The sequence below is a fragment of the Mirounga angustirostris genome, unplaced genomic scaffold, assembly GCF_029215605.1.
Source record: "Mirounga angustirostris isolate CCGP_5_RB_7025 unplaced genomic scaffold, mMirAng1.0.hap1 SCAF_4, whole genome shotgun sequence".
Classification (NCBI taxonomy): Eukaryota; Metazoa; Chordata; class Mammalia; order Carnivora; family Phocidae; genus Mirounga; species Mirounga angustirostris.
In genome coordinates this window covers 86285317-86300307 of record NW_026991712.1, presented here as the reverse complement: position 1 = coordinate 86300307, position 14991 = coordinate 86285317, and the positions used below count along the sequence as shown (strand labels likewise).

The 14991-nt window shown below is 40.0% G+C and overlaps 1 protein-coding gene across 9 annotated transcripts in view; it reads right to left on the bottom strand.

Moving 5' to 3' along the window:
* The window catches only part of RPRD2 (regulation of nuclear pre-mRNA domain containing 2), a 100940-nt gene that overhangs the window by 84595 nt on the left and 1354 nt on the right, over nucleotides 1-14991 (bottom strand). The gene's annotated exons all lie outside the window — the stretch shown is intronic.

Here is a 14991-nt window from a genome sequence, read left to right as displayed (position 1 = left end):
TCTCTGTATCTTATCCACATCTGTTTATACATATGTACTACACATGTCAATCTGAGAAACCTAAGAGGACAGAAATGAACTCTTAACTTAGCTGATACTAACTACAGTATATAGGTAGAAGAATGCCCTATAAATGGATTTGAAAAACTTCATTTTTCTATTATCAGATTTTAAAAGTCTTACAAAATGAAGTGAAATTGATCTTTCAAAATGTTGTCTTGATACGAAATTTTCTTTTTTAAAAAAGTCTTTAACCTAAATTTTTAAAATTTAAATAAAAATATGATTAATATTTGGTCTTTATTACTCCAACTTCAATTTTTAGAAACCCCTTGTTTTTGGGGCACCTGGGTGGCTCAGTCATTAAGTGTCTGCCTTTGGCTCAGGTCAAGATCCCAGGGTCCTGGGACTGAGCCCCACATCAGGCTCCCTGCTCAGTGGGAAGCCTGCTTTTCCGTCTCCCACTACCCCCTGCTTGAGTTCCCTCTCTCGCTGTTTCTCTGTCAAATAAATAAGTAAAATCTTAAAAAAAAAAAAAAGAAACCCCTTGTTTTCAACAGGTTATTTGTCTTATTAAGTAGTCTCTATGCCCAATGTGGGTCTCAAACTCACAACCCTGAGATCAAGAGTCACATGCTCTACCAAGTGAGCCAGCCAGGTGCCCAGCAACAGGTTATTTATTTATTTTTTTAAGATCCAGCAACACTAAAGATATTGCTGTCCCGGGCGCCTGGGTGGCTCAGTCGTTAAGCGTCTGCCTTCGGCTCAGGTCATGATCCCGGGGTCCTGGGATCGAGTCCCACATCGGGCTCCCTGCTCGGCGGGAAGCCTGCTTCTCCCTCTCCCACTCCCCCTGCTTGTGTTCCTGCTCTCGCTGTGTCTCTCTCTGTCAAATAAATAAATTAAAAATCTTTAAAAAAAAAAAAAAAGATATTGCTGTCCCTTTGAAATCCCTTCCTTGGGGAGCCTGGGTGGCTCAATGGTTAAATATCTGCCTTCAGCCTGGGTCATGATCCCAGGGTCCTGGTATCAAGCCCCACATCGGGCTCCCTGCTAAGCAGGGAGCCTGCTTCTCGCTTCTCTCTCTCCCTCTTCCTGCCACTCCCCCTGCTTTTACACTCTCTCTCTGTCAAAATAAATAAAAATCTTAAAAAAAGAAAAGAAAAAAGAAATCCCTTTCTGAAGGGCCGCTGGGTGGTTCAGTCGCCTGGATGGCTCAGTTGGTTCAGGGTCTGCTTAGGTCATGATTCCAGAGTCCTGGGATCCACCCTGCATCAGGGTCCCTGTTCAGTGGGAGACTGCTTCTGCCTCTCCCTCTGCTGCTCCCCCTGCTTGTGCTCTCTCTCTCTGTTAAATAAAATCTTAAAAAAAAAAAAAAAAGGAAATCCTTTCCTTAAGATGTATTTTCATGTTAGCACAATAGCTACAAAACCATGAAAGTTTCTTTTTCTAAGAGAAAGCTCTTTTTTTTTTTTTTTTAATTTTATTTATTTATTTGACAGAGAGAGAGACAGCGAGAGAGGGAACACAAGCAGGGGGAGTGGGAGAGGGAGAAGCAGGCTCCCCGCTGAGCAGGGAGCCCAATGTGGGGCTCGATCCCAGGACCCTGGGACATGACCTGAGCCAAAGGCAGACGCTTAACGACTAAGCCACCCAGGCGCCCCAAAACATGGAAGTTTCTTAACTACAAGATGTTCCTATATGAATAGCTGCTTGAAATAATCAAAATAGGTAAACCGTTTTCTAAATTATGTATTCTTTGGGCACTCAGTAGTATTAATAAGAACGAACTAGGGGCGCCTGGGCGGCTCAATCGTTAGGCGTCTGCCTTTGGCTCAGGTCTTGATCCCAGGGTCCTGGGATCAAGCCCCGCATCTGGCTCCCTGCTCAGCGGGAAGCCTGCTTCTCCCTCTCCCACTCCCCCTGCTTGTGTTCCCTCTCTCGCTGTGCCTCTCTCTGTCAAATAAATAAAATCTTTAAAAAATAATAAATAAAATAAATACACAAAATCTTTTAAAAATAATAAAAATTTAAAAAAACAACAAAAAGGTAATTATGTGAGGTGATATGTTAACTAACCTTACTGTAATTATTTTGCTATATGTGTATCAAATCATCACATTATACCCCTTAAACTTACACAATGTTATATGTTAAATATATCACAATAAAGCTGGAAAAAATAAGTACAGGCTGTTTGTAAATCATTATACTATATACACCGTACTGCCTATGGAACACTGAAATACCAATAAACTTGGGAAGAAGTGGGAAGCAGTCTAGCACAATGGTGGAGTATAGATTCTGGAGCCAAGACTGCTGCTTAGATTTGAATCCTGGTTCTACTGTTTACCATCCCTGTACCTTCGATTTATTTTCCCTCACTGAGACTTCAAGTACTTCACTTATTATCATTTGTTTTATTATTTTGCCTGTCACCAGTGTAGCTAATTTTACATTTACATTACTAATACACTTACTCAGTAAAAAAAATTATATACAGTACTTACCTCATGAGTTGTTATATTAAATGAGATCACATAAGAATTTGGTATATTGGCTATTTATTTTTTTTAAGATTTTTAAAATTTATTTGAGAGAGAGAGAGCATGAGCAGGGGTGGGGTGAGAGGGAGAAGCATACTCCCTGCTGAGCAGGAAGCCCAATGTAGGGCTCCATCCCAGGACCCTCTGACCAAGACCTGAGCCGAAGGCAGACGCCTAAGGGCTGATTCACCCAGGCATCCTATTTGTTTTTTTAAAGATTTTAAAGTAATCTCCACACCCAACATGGGGCTCGAACCCAGAACCCCGAGATCAAGAGTCGCACACTCTACTGACTGAGACAGCCAGGCGCCCCGTTGGCTATTAATCATTAAATCTATTAGTGACATTTGTGAAGCTAACTCTATTAATGACTGGAAATTTAATAAAGAACATTGCTAAATAATAGCGAAGTATTTGTGAGCAACTCAGGCTTTGAATCCACTATATTTCTTTTTTCTACCACTCTCACCTCTGCCTACTAAAACAAACAAATCAAAATTATCCTTACCCTGAAATCAGGTATGGTTTCCTTTTCCTTTTTTTTCCTTAAAGATTTTACTTATTTATTTGAGAGAGAGAGGGCAAGAGAGAGAGCACGAGCAGGGTGAGGGGCAGAGGGAGAAGCAGACTCCCTACCAAGCAGGGAGCCCGATGTAGGGCTCGATCCTGGGAGTCCGGGATCATGACCCAAGCCAAAGGCAGACGCTTAATGACTGAGCCACCCAGGCGCCTCTGGTTTCCTTTTCCTATGCAATAAATGTTCTGACAATTTCCTCAAATAAGCAATTAACTTCCCTCAATTTATAAAATTTTAAAGTGGGGATAACTCATATCTTGCAAAGCTGATGTCAAGATTATAGGTAATATATGTATACCTATGACACCTTCACCCCAACCAAAAAGTGATACCCTCTTCTAAACTGTTACAGCATATATGGGCCCCTGGGTGGCTCAGTCAGTTAAGTGTCTGCCTTCAGCTCAGGTCATGATCCCAGGGTCCTGGGATCGAGCCCTGCATTGGGATCCTTGCTCAGCGGGGAGTCTGCTTCTCCCTCTCCCTTTGCCACTCCCCACTGCTTGTGCTCTCTCTCAAAATAATAAAAAAAAAATCTTAAACTGTTACAGCATATAAAGATTTTTTTTTTTAAGATTTTATTTATTTGAGAGAGAGAATGAGATAGAGAGAGAGCATGAGAGGGGGGGAGGGTCAGAGGGAGAAGCAGACTCCCCGCCGAGCAGGGAGCCCGATGCGGGACTCGATTCCGGGACTCCAGGATCATGACCTGAGCCGAAGGCAGTCGCTCAACCAACTGAGCCACCCAGGCGCCCACTGTTACAGCATATAAAAACCTCATACTATCATACTACTTTCCAGAACCAGTTATTTTTGTTCAATTCCTAAGTTACTAAGGGTTACGTTCCTTATAATTCCAATACAGAGTTTTACACAGAACAAGCATTCGGTATTTCTAATTTCATTTTCTAAATTCTCTACCTTTGGACATAGGAACACACTATAAATTTTAATAATTTGAGTAACAGTGACTGCCCCTTGGACACAGAGATCATCATTTTAAAATAACACATTATGCTAGTTTTAAAATTATCCTGATGGTAAAGGGAACACACAAACAGTACAGGATCCATTCTGGTCTTTTTAAAATAAAAAATGGTGGGCGCCTGGCTGGCTCAATCGGAGAAGCATGTGACTCTTGATCCTGGGGTCGTGAGTTTGAGCCCCATGTTGGGTGTAGAGATTACTTAAATACATAAACTTAAATAGATAAATAAGTAATTAAAAAAAAATGTTAAGCTACAATTCCTAACATTAAAAGATCTTTTCCCCTGTAACAGTGCAACTTTTACTAAAGGGTAATAAACACACTCTCTGTTAGTGGGTACCAAAGAACCATAGAGTGAAAGTAAGTGAAACTAACCACTAGAGAGTGAAGTAGAAGGGAGGGGGAAAAGATCAAGGCCACAAACAAAATAAACCCAGCATACTGAACACTTCATTTCTTTCATCAAAGAGACTCTATTTCAATGTTTGTAAGAAAAGAATAAAAATTAGTTTTTTTTTAAACTGTCTTATCTTAGTTAGAAAAACTTCAATGTTCCAAAGCACAGATGGAATTGTTGCCTTTTTCCAAAAAGAGTAACTAGGTTCTATTACTTTCTCCACAAGATGTGCATTTCTCCAATGTTCTATAATTAAAACCTGTGGGGGCAGAGGGATCTGAAAGCACCACAAAACACCAACTACTTTTTGTTTCCTTGACAAACAGATGAGAAACTCAGTCTAGCTGGTTTGTACAACACTATTAAGTTCTGGAGTAATTTTTACTAGGGTCTCTGAGCTCCTTCTATACCTTAAAAAACCTTTTGTATCCTTATTTCTCAGATAATTCAAATTTTAAAACAAATATCTTAACTGACTGACAAAAGCTAAGGAGAAAAGGAGTTTGGATGCATCTATTATTTATTAGTTCATGAGAAGCAGGAAGCCAAGTCACTAAAAATAAAATCAGTAACCCTCTACTCCCTAAGAAATTATACACATACAGGGGTGCCTGGGTGGCTCAGTTGGTTTAGTGTCTGACTTCAGCTCAGGTCATGATCACAGGGTCCTGGGGTGGAACCACATGTCCCATGCCTGCTCCCTGCTCAGAAGGGAGTCTGCTTGTCCCTCTCCATCATCCTCTGCCCCTCCCCCACTTGTGTGTGCGTGAGCGCGTGAGCTCTCCCTCTCTCCTTCAAATAAATAAATAAATAAATAAATAAATAAATAAATAAATAAATAAAATCTTGGGGCGCCTGGGTAGCTCAGTTGGCTAAACGGCTGCCTTCAGCTCAGGTCACAATCCCGGGGTCCTGGGATCCAGCCCTGTGTGAGGTTCCCTGCTCAGCGGGAGTCTGCTTTTCCCTCTCCCTTTGCCCCTCCCCTTGCTCATGTTCTCTCCCGCTCACTCTCTCAAATAAAGAAATAAAATCTTTAAATATCTTTAAAAGAAAAAAAGAAATTATACACATACATACACACACCCCTTCTCTGCAGACAAAACTGTAATTTTGTTGTAACCTATCTAAGCAAATTTTAATTAGTATTTTTCCACTGCCAATGAAATTTTCCTTTCCGTACCAAAGAACCATTTGAAGTTTGTCAATATTGTTTCACACTTTTAGTTATAGGAATGTTTACTTGCTACATAATTTAACATTTAGCTTACTATGGAATGTATAACAAAATTATGTCATATATAATGCTTCAAATCCACCTCAGGCCATGTTTATAGTATCACCCGTCTGCATTTGAGAGACAACACAGCTAAATGAAGAACATAATGACTGATTGTAAAGTCTCATAATCCAAGTAAAAAAGCTCATTTAGTACATACCATCACAGTAATTATACGTCATAATTAGGAAGTTCATGTTTTAAAACACTGTCAGGAAACATGAAGTATTATCTACATCTCTATGAATTTAGGGCAATGGAATGAAGAAAAAGTGACCTAAGTATCCAAAAGGGAGAGAGAGAATCATTACACAATAATTTTATAGTTGGTAATTATGATACACGGCTACTGCCTAACTAATCCAGAAGTGCCATTTAGTCTAAACCAAGAGTAGAAACATTCAAGAGCTCAAAATAGATTTATTATTTCTTTGGGGAACTGAAATAAAGTTTACCTTGAACCTCAAAAAGAACCTAAGCCAAGAACACATTAGACCAAATAAGTGAAAGAAGTATCTGAAATACTGCATGCCCCAGAGCCTTCTCTCTGGACCTCTTCTCTACCTACACTTACTATTCTTACTATACTTACTTCTCTATCTATACTTAACTCCCATGTCGATCTCTCTCTTCTAGCCCTGTGCCTCCAAGGACAATCTACACACTATCTACACACAATCTATCACACCCTGTGGTGGCTGTTGCACAATTCTGTGAATGTACTAAGACAACTGAATTGTACAGTTTAAATGAATGAATTTTGTATTTGTGAATTCTATCTCAATAAAGATATTTTAAAATACGAACAACACAAACCTAACATTCAAAACTAAATTTCTAATCTTCTTCCCCAAATCTGCTCCACTACAGCCTTCCCCATATTAATTAACATCAACTCTTTCTAGTCAGGCAAAACACCAGAGTCATTCTTTTTTTTTTTTTTTTTTTTTAAGATTTTATTTATTTGACAGAGAGAAACACAGCGAAAGAGGGAACACAAGTAGGGGGAGTGGGAGAGGGAGAAGCAGGCTTCCCGCCGAGCAGGGAGCCCGATGCGGGGCTCGATCCCAGACCCTGGGATCATGACCTGAGCCGAAGGCAGACGCTTAACGACTGAGCCACCCAGGCACCCCACCACCAGAGTCATTCTTGATTACCTCCCTCTCTTACCCCATGTTTAATCCATCTAGAAATACAGTTAGATCTACATTCAAAATAGATCCAGAATTAAATTACTTATCACTTCCACAGGCCACAACCTGGTCCAAACCACAAACATCTTACCCCAGGATTACTACAACAGCCACGTATCCCTGTTTCTACAGCAACCAGAATGACTTTTTTTTTTTAAGGTTTTTATTTATTTGAGAGAGAGAGAGCACGAGCACACAGAGGGAGAGTGAGAGGGAGAAGGAGACTCCCCGCTGAGCAGAGAACCCAATGTGGGGCTGGATCCCAGGACCCTAAGATCATGACCTGAGCCGAAGGCAGACGCTTAACCGACTAAGCCACCCAGGCGCCCCACAGATGACCTTTTAAAAACATAAATCATGGAGTCAGTCCATAGACCATGTGACTCTTGATCTCAGCGTTGTGAGTTCAAGCCCCACATTGGGCCTTGAGCTTAAAAAAAAAAAAAAAAATCAGTTCACATCATTCCTCTGCTCAAATAGCTCCCCATTTCATTCAGAATGAAAGCAAGTCCTTACGATACCTATAAAACATTGTGATATGCCCCCCTACCATCACCCACCATAATCTCGGAGTTCATCTGCCAAATCTCATTGTAGCTACTCCTTTCCAGCCACAAAAGCTTTGTTGCTCTTCCTTAAACTCTCCAGGCACCTCTAACCTCAGAACCTTTGTATTTTTCTGTTCTCTTTGTGTTGGAACATTCTCTCCTCACACTGTCGTTATCTATATTGCAATACCTCATCTACCTACTCAAATGTCACCTTCCAAGTGAGGCCTTCTCTTACCACCTAATTAAAAACTGCAAACCCCTGTAACACTCTGTATTTCTCTTCCCTACTCTGTATTTCTGTACAGCACTTATAATATTTTTATCTTCTAATATATTTAATAGTTTACTTATTTTGTTTGTTGTCTCCCCTTTACTGGAATATAAGCTCCAAGAGGGCAAAAATTGTTCTCCATTTTGTTCACGTGCTGTAATCTCCAGTGCTTGGTACAATAGGTATTCAACAAATACTTGTTAAAAGAACTGAATGTAAACTAGGGACTTATAAGTGAATTCATCTTCATACTCAAAGAATCTGTATCTAGTCCACCTATATTACTCGTTTGTATATGTATGGTATGTAATTAAAAAGCTTTATGCCTATGGCAGTAATGTTATATATTCTACAGGTCTAGCCTACATACCTGCTATAAAAGATGTATTACAAAGAAAATAAACAGTTAACTGTGCCAGCTGTTTTTAGGCTTTTGTGTTTGTTTTTTGTTTTTAGGCTTTTGGATTATATCACAGATACTTAGAACTATTACCCTGTGACTTATTAGGTAGGTATAGTATTAGGTAAGAAACCTAATTCGCTAAGTATCTGGCACTTGAGATACTGCTTTTATTGCTGGAGGTCTACATCTGTGGCTGACCTCTGTTACTTTTTTTAAAGATTTTATTTATTAAGAGAGAGAGAGCATGTGCACGAGCAGGGGGAGGGGCAGAGGAAGAGGGAGGAGGAGGAGGAGACTCCCTGCTTAGCAGGGAGCCCCATGCAGGACTTAACCCCAGGACCCCCAAGATCATGACCTGAGCCTAAGGCAGACGCTTAACTGACTGAACCACCCAGGCACCCAACCTCTATTGTTTTAAAAAATAATAATAATAATTTTAAAATTTGTGCCAAAAAAAAGTAAACAGTTAAAGGAATAACTACATTTCAGAAGTCAAAGCTGCAGAAATGGTCCCAGACCCTCAGATTTGTGGAATATCAAATATAAGATAGACTCCACTCCCCACGGACCAGTACTGCACCCTAAACTTTTTGTCAAGAAAACCCTTTAACTGGCTGGCTCAGGCACTAGAGCATGCGACTCTTGCTCTTGGGGTCGTGGTTCAACCCCAAGTTGGGAATAGAGATTACTTAAAAAAAAAAAGCGGGTTGCCTGGGTGGCTCAGGTGGTTAAGCGTCATGATCTCAGAGTCCTGGGATTGAGTCCCACATTGGGCTCCTTACTCGGCGAGGAGCCTGCTTCTCCTTCTGCCTGCCACTCCCCCTGCTTGTGCTCTTTCTCTCTCACAAATAAATAAAATCTTAAAAAGAAAGAAAGAAAGAAAAGCCTTTTATTATTTAATCCAAATACACCTCACATTTAGAGATTTTTATCTAGTAGTCAGCTTTCATAGCTAACATGTTTTCAAGCAAAAATATAAATGCCTTTCAGAATTCAAAATCCAGGGGCGCCTGGGTGGCTCAGTTGTTGGGTGTCTGCCTTCGACTCGGGTCATGATCCCGGGGTCCTGGGATTGAGCCCCACATCAGGCTCCCTGCTTGGCGGGGGGCATGCTTCTCCCTCTCCCACTCCCCCTGCTTGTGTTCCCTCTCTCGCTGTGTCTCTCTCTGTCAAATAGATAAATAAAATCTTAAAAAAAAAAAAAGAACTCTAAATCCACACAAGATAATCAGTTTTGCCACAGCAAGCAAAAACAAAAACACCCACAAAGATTTAAAATTTCAACATTCTGGTTAATCTATATGGCCTAATCTTAAATAAATAAGCAAGTAATGAAAGGTTTTCTGCATGGTAGAGAGTATTTTATTAATCAGAAAGGCTGTATAGTATAGTGGCTAAGAGTGTACACCCCAAATCCAGAATGTCTGGACTGAATCCTGGCTCCACCACTTAATAACTCTGTAACTATCAGCAAGTTAATCTTTTAGTGTCTCTGTTTTCTCATCTGTAAAATGCGGATCATAACAGTACCTACTTCAAAGAGCTGTGAGGACTGAATAAATTAATATGTGCAAAATACTTGGAAAGGTACCTGGCATACAGTAAGCACTTGATAAAAGTTAGCTATAAAATTATCACCATCTTCATGGTCCATCTAAGGATCCCTGAGTACCAAACTGAGAAACCACTGCCATAAATCAAAAACGGTAACTGCGGAGCGCCTGGGTGGCTCAGTCATTAAGCGTCTGCCTTCTGCTCAGGTCATGATCCCAGGGTCCTGGGATCGAGCCCCACATCGGGCTCCCTGCTTGGCGGGAGGCCTACTTCTCCCTCTCCCACTCCCCCTGCTTGTGTTCCCTCTCTCACTGTCTCTCTCTCTGTCAAATAAATAAAATCTTAAAAAAAAAAAACAAAAAAACCCGGTAACTGCACTTTGCAAATCCTCTGCAACAATTTAATCCTGTAAAAAGAGAATTTTTTTGCTAGCCCATGTTTATATAATAGTTTCTCCTGTGGGGGAAAAAAATACCAGATTGTACTGAGAGTTCCTTCAAATGAGGTGGAGGGGGAAAAAGTAAGGGGAGGTAGAAGAAAAAAAGATTGGCCATTAAGTTGATAACTACTGAAGTGGGTTAATCAGTAAAGGTAGGGGTGGGATGTAAATATTTAGGTTGTATCAAAAATAGTTGAAGGGGGACGCCTGGGTGGCTCAGTTGGTTAAGTGCCTGCCTTCGGCTCGAGTCATGATCCCAGGGTCCCACATCGGGCTCCCTGCTCAGCGAGGACCCTGCTTCTCTCTCTGCCTGCCACTCCCCCTGCTTATGCTTTCTCTCTCTCTCCCTAATAAATAAATAAAATCTTTATTTAAAAAAATAGTTGAAGGGACTTAACAGATTTTCTGCTCTACAAATGATTCTATTTTCCTATATCCCACTTTTCTTCAAAAACTCACTTAAATTCTCACACCACCTTCTAAAACAGACCAACCCATTCAATGGTTAGAAACAAGACAACATGGGATGCCTGGGTGGCTCAGTTGGGTAAGCGTCTGCCTTCAGCTGGGGTCATGATCCCAGGGTCCTGGGACTGAGTCCACATCGGGCTCCTTGTTCAGCAGGGAGAGCCTGCTTCTCCCTCTGCCTGCCACTCCCACTGCTTGTGCTTGCACTGTCTCACCAATAAACAAACAAACAAACAAACAAATAAAAATCTTTAAAAGAAAAACAACATGGAAATATCATGAACACAGTAATTTCCATTTTGTCCTACTAGTTTTTCAGAGCACTTGCTAATTCATTAGAGTCTGTTCCAATCCATCTGCCCCTAACTGGGAATTTCCAGCACTGTACCCCCCAAAAAAGTTCTGCTGTAATTATTCTGGATACTCAGGATGTTAGGATAAAGACAATCTTTATCTACATCACCACTGTCATCATAATAAATAATTTTAATGTTTTGTATACGCTAGGACCTATGCTAAAATACATATGCTATCTTCTTAAACGTAGAGAGCAATTCTATGAGATATTTATTACCTCTACTTACAGATCAGAAATTGGGGCTCACAATTTAAGTGTAGAGTCACCCAAGTATTAAAAGATGGAATTAAGGTCTGAATCTAGGTCTAATTCTAAAGTCTGCATTTTTCTACTTTTCCACATTGATTTCCGTTTTACATTAAAAATGGGAGGGACAAATGAAGTAAAGAAATGAAAATATGGGGGCGCCTGGGTGGCTCAGTCGTTAAGCGTCTGCCTTCGGCTCAGGTCATGGTTCCAGGTCCTGGGATCGAGCCCCGCATCGGGCTCCCTGCTCAGCGGGAAGCCTGCTTCTCCCTCTCCCACTCCCCCTGCTTGTATTCCCTCTCTCGCTGTGTCTCTCTCTGTCAAATAAATAAATAAAATCTTAAAAAAAAAAAAAAGAAATGAAAATATGGTTAACTGAACATCAAGTCCAGAAAGAGCCATATCTTTTTTTTTTTTTTTTAAGATTTTATTTATTTGCGAGAGAGAGAATGAGAGACAGAGAGCATGAGAGGGAGGAGGGTCAGAGGGAGAAGCAGACTCCCTGCTGAGCAGGGAGCCCGATGCGGGACTCGATCCCGGGACTCCAGGATCATGACCTGAGCTGAAGGCAGTTGCTTAACCAACTGAGCCACCCAGGCGCCCCAAGAAAGAGCCATATCTTGCAAACACAACAAAAAGAGCCATATCTTGAACTTGCTGACAACCATAGCTATCATTTCTTTCACTAATTATAAACATTTCTTTCTGATAAACAGAAATTAAAACAATTTAAGTTCTTGATTAATACACAAAACTATGTTGGCAAATATTTACTGACTGCTTACTTTGTGCCAAACACTATTCTAGTTGCTTGAGAATACAGCAGCAAAGAAGACCTAGCTCTGTCATCTGGTGGGAGAAGATACAATAAACATGTAGACAAACAAGCAATGTAATTTCATATACTGAAAATAATGTGAAGTGACAGAAGGCAATTGAAGTGACCACCTGGAATGAGGTCAAATAAGGGAAGGCCTTTCTGAAGAGGTAATACATGAGCTTGAATCTAAACGATAAGGAAACGGAATTGGAAGAAGCCTGAGAGGTAGCAGGCAAGGCAGATGGTATAGGAACTTGTAGATCATAGCAAAAGAAGTTTAGATCTTAACCTGTTGCAATGGGATATCAATGGAGGATTCTGAAACACAGTAATGACACCTGTTTATGCTATAAAAAGATCACTTTTAAAAATGATGGCAATGAATGTTTCAAGACAAATTAAAAGAAGCCTGAATAAAATCAGTTAGAACCCACCCATGGAGAATATCTTCCAAAAGCCTACTTGCTTTCTCTAAATTATTTCCTTTAAAATGAACAAAAGCCTCTCATTACATTATGAAATAAAGGGTCAAATGAAAATATCTTTGGATGAGCTAACACACTTAAACTCACACTGAGGTCTAAACACAAATTACTAAATAATGGATGCCAGAATAAAAAAGAGATGCAAAAGTGACATAAGGAAAACAGACACAAAGGCTGGTAATGCCAGAGACACCTATTTCACAAACTTGCCTAAAGCTGACTTAGAAACCGAACTCAAACTAAGATAATCCCAACTGTAAAGAAATATGGAACTAAATGAGGCCTAATGTATAAACTATTTTCACTGTGCCCTTCATTACTCTCCTGAAAATTTCTCTCAAAAGGCTTTATTTACATTGAAATAGATGATGTTCATTAAAAGTAAACACAAAATGACTACAAATAACCCTTAACCATTTTAGAAAGTTCCATTCCACTAGGCAAAAAGGAATCAAGTTTTTAGAAAACCAAAAGTATTTAACTATATAAACTACATATAATGCATTTCAAGTTATTTTAGTAGAGCAATGTATTAATATTATTTTAGTAGAGCAATCACTTTTTCACTCGATATATCAACAAGGGAAATAAGCTCGGGCAAAATACCAACAATTGTAGAGGCAGAAAACTTCTGGCTCCAGTATATCTCATTATTGCTAACTAGGGAAAAAAAAATTCTGTCACTTGAAATCCCACAAGGCAGGGATGGGGACCAACTTAGTCTTGCAAATGATGTAACCATACAATTAAAGCACCAGAGCTCAAAGGTAGGAAATGTTAAATGCTTGTATAATTTTGTACAAATGTTTTAAGACAAGAAAAGAGAGTATGTTCTCAGACTTACATGAGCATTTGCTACCAGGGTGTACCACTGGTACACTTGGTGGGTGTACCAAGTACATTAAAGATTTTTTTTTCTTTTAATCTTGAAAACATTGCCACAAAGTTAAATGTGGTCATTGGCAACTGATATGGTGGAGTCAAATCCTAACTCCCCTTTTTCTGTGTAATCTTAAGCAATTTACTTAACATTTCTGGGCCTTAGTTTCCCCACCTGTAAATCAATTATTTAAAAAATCTACTTCTGGGGTGCCTGGGTGGCTCAGCTGGTTAAGCGTCTGCCTTCGGCTCAGGTCATGATCCCAGGGTTCTGGGATCGAGCCCCGCATTGGGCTCCCTGCTCCGCGGAAAGCCTGTTTCTCCCCCTCCCACGCCCCCTGCTTGTGTTCCCTCTCTCGCTGTGTCTCTCTCTGTCCAATAAATAAATAAAATCTTTAAAAAAAAAAAAAATCTACTTCTTAGGGTTATTTTAAGGTACAGTGAGACATATATTGTAAATGGCAATAAAGGGTTGGGCACATAGCAGATACTTAGTATGTGAGTCTTTGATGATGACTGTTATCATAGTTTATATTGTATGTTCTAATTTTACTTCTTGGAAAGAAAGTAACTTTGATCTATTGGTAAATACAGGTAATCTTGTCTTGGCTCTACAGTCTTTTCCGTATGTATTACTCAAAGTGCCACAAAACATCTCTACCAACAATAACTTTATATAGACAAATAGTCTGAAGATTGGGGCCTATGATTTTGTAAGTTTTATCCATCTGTTCCCTCAAAGGTAAACACAAATCAAAACACTATAGGGGCAATGGCAGAAGTGGAATAAGAGTAACTGGATGATGGGTCTTACTGGTGACATGCCATAGACAAGAAGCAACGGGTTAACCCTCTCTTCTCAGCAGGAAGCAACAATGACTTCTCCACACTTACTCCTAAAATATTTGAAATGTTTTGGAGACAATCCATGCTTCCTGACAGTTTAATATACCTCTTTTCTGCAGTAAAGAAGCAAAGTGGAAAAAAATCCCCGATAGAGACAAAAAAGCAGTAACTGGGGAAAGGAAGTACTATATATTCAAAAAGCCCATTTCCCGATTTCCTGTTTTGATTACCAATGAAGCCAAACTTATTTCTTTAAAAAGGTATTTCAAGTGACTGAAAAGTAGCTGGACATGTTTTACATTTTAAGGTATGAATGATGATACTGACTGCAGTTATTTCCGGTCAGTAGCAAGAAGCCCGCATTTTATTGCAGCAAACACAGGTACAGGGAAACCTCCCAGGTGGTCGCCTCAGCTCTACGTGGAGCTCCTGTTACTTCGTAACATTCACCCAAGTTAAGGCCCTTCTTATAACACATCACGAGTTTTAGTTCAGCGTAAAACAGAGTGGTCCAACATATTCCAACGAAGTGGATTTGCTACTGCTTAAACCATAGCTTGTCTATCATCAAGAAAACCAGAAATCATTAGCACGTCAAGGCCTATAAGAAATAAACGGACGCGATAATTTCCGCGAAGGTTCAGTAAAGACAACAGCACCTTACAAGGCTCTGAAACAACACCTCAATCTCTAATGA